This window comes from Silene latifolia, chromosome 1 (assembly GCF_048544455.1).
Source record: "Silene latifolia isolate original U9 population chromosome 1, ASM4854445v1, whole genome shotgun sequence".
Lineage (NCBI taxonomy): Eukaryota > Viridiplantae > Streptophyta > Magnoliopsida > Caryophyllales > Caryophyllaceae > Silene > Silene latifolia.
In genome coordinates this window covers 30273492-30277735 of record NC_133526.1, presented here as the reverse complement: position 1 = coordinate 30277735, position 4244 = coordinate 30273492, and the positions used below count along the sequence as shown (strand labels likewise).

At 36.6% G+C, this 4244-nt stretch overlaps 1 long non-coding RNA gene across 1 annotated transcript; it reads left to right on the top strand.

Annotated features, from left to right (window-relative positions):
* The first annotated feature begins 425 nt into the window (after nucleotides 1–425).
* On the top strand, nucleotides 426–2330 carry LOC141658597 (uncharacterized). The gene is made up of 3 exons (XR_012549323.1): nucleotides 426–532; nucleotides 1210–1299; nucleotides 2171–2330. It is a non-coding gene; the product is annotated as an uncharacterized LOC141658597 (long non-coding RNA).
* The last annotated feature ends 1914 nt before the right edge of the window (nucleotides 2331–4244 follow it).

Sequence of the window (4244 nt, the reverse complement as noted above, 5' to 3'; positions counted from 1 at the left end):
GTAACTTTAGGAATGGCAAAGACAGTGATCATGTTGTTTATCTGCTTTTTTCGTCGGAGAAGTGTATTGTGTCTGAAGCTGACTCTAAATTTATGAAAGTGGTGTACCAGACAATTAAGGTGAGATACATGTTATCACTGAATTTGCTCCTTTCCTCCTCAATCATGATTTTTGGCACACTATGCTCATGTTTTGACGAAGTTGATGCAGTTGCACTTCTAGGAAATTTTATGAGGTTTGAAGGAATTATATTTTCTTTTCAATGATTGGGATTTTAGATTTTCCTAAGTTGATAATAAGGCCCAATAGAATTATGTGAACTACATTGCTAGATGACCTTGCTAAGTGTTGAGCCACTTAAACATATGACTCCTCGAAACAGTTTAGACCGTCCTTTGAGTTGCTGGACGTTCCCTGAGTCTTGATTTAATTTCTGCAGGATGTTTTTGTATCGTTCCCGCAAGTGGCACTGGAGTTTTATCATGCTGCCAGAGATGCTCTACAGCTATATGAAGCTATAATTCTAATCAAGGTATGCATTTCTTGAATTACAGAAAGCTCGAGTAAATTTCTATCATTCATTATTATAAGGTTGACGTAGGGAACCACATGTTGAGGACTTTAGGGTAAATTTTAGTCAAAGTAATCAAGTTGTCGAAGTTAATTATATCTCATACCTCAGGCAATCACCATCCAAATCAGTCTTTACCTCCAGATTCACCCAACCCAGTACTGCCATCAGATCCACTGTCATCAATACCAACCTACCGCCAAACTCTTACGTCAATAACACGACCTGATCCACCTCAAGACCACTTCTTAAGCACTATCCCCACCATAACAACCAACAAGACAACGCGTCAACGCCCTATTTAATTTCATCCTCGGTTACCTTAATGTTTTTCTCTCTTTTCTTATGAAAATTTTATTGATATAGCATCAAATGATTGCTTATCAACAATAAAAAGCACAATAATTAACAGAGCATTTTTTTACATTTTTCCATCATAATTTAGAACAAAGAATAGTGAGTGTTTTACTTCGTTGGAAATGGAAACCACACTACTTATATTTCATGGGTAATAATAATTTGATATAGGATAACTTTTAGTGAACAAGAAAGTTGATAAATTTCATGCGCCATAATAATTTGAATCAAAGCAGTGTACTGATGTGTTGATTGCTGCTATTTATTCGTGTGTTTTATAGGTTCGATGCATGATAAGGTGGTTTACGCATCAACGAGGCAATTGAGTACTGCAATTTTGAATCGTTTTCCTGGCTGCTACATTCATGAAGGTCTTGTGTAGAAAATTTTTTATAGGTGATAAGAAATTAAGAACCTAGCTCAAACATACAGTATATTGAGTATAACAGTACCATTTCTTCTGCTGTTCATATTGAATTTCTAACTTAGATCTGCTTTGATAAAAAGGACTTTAGATTCTCCTGAATGAGGGTAACCGTGATGGTATTTCTTACTCTTTTCATAAGGTTTGTTTATTTTATTATGAAATTTGGTAGGTCGTAGATTTTCCTTTTATGGTTTTTGGAGAATTCGTAAACCATATGGTTATTTAGAAATTAAGCCATATATTCAAGACAGGTTTCATATTTGTGCTCTTTTGAGATCAAGGATGTTGAAGTAGAGATCACAGATGCCAATGAAACATTGATTAGCTAGGTTAAATATTTGACGGAAGGAGAGGTTGGCAGTTTGTTAGTTGCTTGTTTGTATATGTTTACTTTTAGAAGACTACTTGCACTTAGTTTTAGAAAACACCGCAATTAGTGTTAGAAAAGTGTGTGTGAAGAATGGTTAATGCTAGAGTTGTATTGGTTTTAGAAAACAGTTGTAGAAATCGGCTAATCTGCTTTATAAACAGTTTTAGAAAGCATCTGTTTTGGCTAACTGGAAATCTATTAATAAGAGTTTGGCGGTGTTCAGTGTTTTCTGACAGTGATGGTTAAGATCATGTCTTGTTTGAGACCATTTCTGCACAAACAAGTTATTAACCTGATTTTAAATGGGCTATATAACATGAAAAAAACTTTTGTGTGTAGTTTTTTTACAACTGTCTCATTTGAGTATGTCCTTTCAGTTTCTTTGAGTGTAAGGTTTGGTGATGATATACTTTTTACTATTCCCTATTTTCTATATATTTTACAGGTTAGCATGTAGTTTTTGTGTTGTGGGAATTAAATGACATTTTCGAAGTAAATTTAAAAGAAGCAGCATCTCAGACAGCCAGGTAGCTTATACGTTTTCGCAACTTTCACTGATTTTGTCAAGTGTTGTTTGAATTATGTTCGGTCATTCGGCATTCGAGATTTGGGAAGGAGGAGGGGCATTAGGAGAGGGAGAGGGAGAAGGAGAGGGATGTGGATGGAGATGGAGACAGACAAGGAAGAGAGGGAGGGGGAGAAAGGAAGAAAGAAAGGGAATGAATGGGGTGGGGAAGAGAGTTCATGCTTGTTTTGGTTCAGATTAAGAGTGCGGAAGGGAAAGGAGTAATAGAAATGGGTTGGAGAGAGTATGTTCGTTTATTTTGCTGATTCATGACATATAGCCATATAGTACAGTAAGACACTTATTATCAATTTTTTGAAAGAGCGGAGCAATTCCGACAGTAAAAGGCGCAAATCTCTGGGAAAGGAACGGAGAATACGAGTAAGGCACCATTTGATGCACAAAAGGATTATATTCATGCGCGAGCTAGAAGAGGTCAAGCCACTGACAGCCACAACCTTGCAGAAAGGGTAATCGCCTAACTGTTACTGGTGTATCTGTTTTTTGCTTAATTTAGTGTACATATCATCACAAAAAAATTTACATGTGAATTCAACCCATTTTTCCTAAAAATTAAATGAGAAATAGGTGGAATACATAAGATATGTTTTGACTTTCACATAAGACTAACGGACATCATCGACTGTCTGTACCACTGCCACCTATTGCTGTCTAAGTTCTAGGAACGCTACTATGGTGTTTGATTTGCACTTCAAATTTATGCTGATACTTATTGTTGGTTTTTCGGCGTCTTAGTTTTACTGCTTCCTTTTGAAGTTTAGATTCTTTCTTATGCTAACTTATGGGTTCATGCCATTGGCTAGGCATTAGTACTTGACAAGATTATTTATTACATCCATCATTACAGCGGCAAGTCGAGGTATGCTACTCATGTATTACAGTTTACCACTTTCAGAGTTACATAGATGGGGGAGTTTGTTGTTTCATTTAAACATTTAAAATGTTTGTTTCAGTTCTTATCAATGAATTTAGAAGAATAAAACAGATAAGAACAAAGAAACCACTTGATATAATTGAATAAAGATTTTGCGGAACGTGAATGATCTGAAACTTCCTTTTCTGCCTAATAGAAAGAGATTTATAGCCGGTGGTAAAGTAAATATCCAAGATACGACCAGGCTATAAAAGAGGCTGACCCGGGTGCGGGTGTCAAGACTAGAGGTAAGGAAAGACTTTTCAAATGTCAGCTTATGTTGCTATACTTGGAACTTATGTTTAGCATTTCGCCAAATTGGGGCACGGTGGCCGGTATTGAAAGATAATTTTCTCTGTTTACAATTTAAAAGTACATATCTCAGATGGTATGTAATTAACTAATTATGCGTCCATCCTGAGAACCAAGCCAGACTAAGAGTATATTTAGAATATAGTTTTCTAGCCTGCCACTTTCTAGATCGCACACTTTGACATGGGGAAAATTCAGCTGTTTAGTATTCTTCAAACATGCATGATTTTTTGTTTGGTGTTCGGTTGTTCATCCTGTTAATTCTTTTTGCTGTTAATTTTCTTTCACTAGTGTAAAATGAGGTACGAGCCTACAAGGTCGGTACTTTATATCTGCAGGACGGGTTTAAGGTCGGGTTTAAGTCTGAGCATGTGGCCTATCATTAGTCTTTACCACTGAGCCATGAAATTATTGGCTGAAATTGAGGTACGAGCCTATATGGAGGACGGGTTTAAGTCTGAACATGTGACCTATCATTAACGTATCATTAGTCTTCACTATCGAGCCGTGAAATTATTGGCTGTATTATTCTAGATTTACGAAATAAAATTGTGGACGCGGGCCCACGGGGGCGCTTGGTAACAAGCGTTTGCATTTGTGGAGTCGCCACCAATTTATTGTGGAAAATTGGAAACCGTTCAAATACCTTGTGCCATGTCAAGACACAAAGTAGTGACATGAACACCAAGAACTCGTTACCCTTAGCAT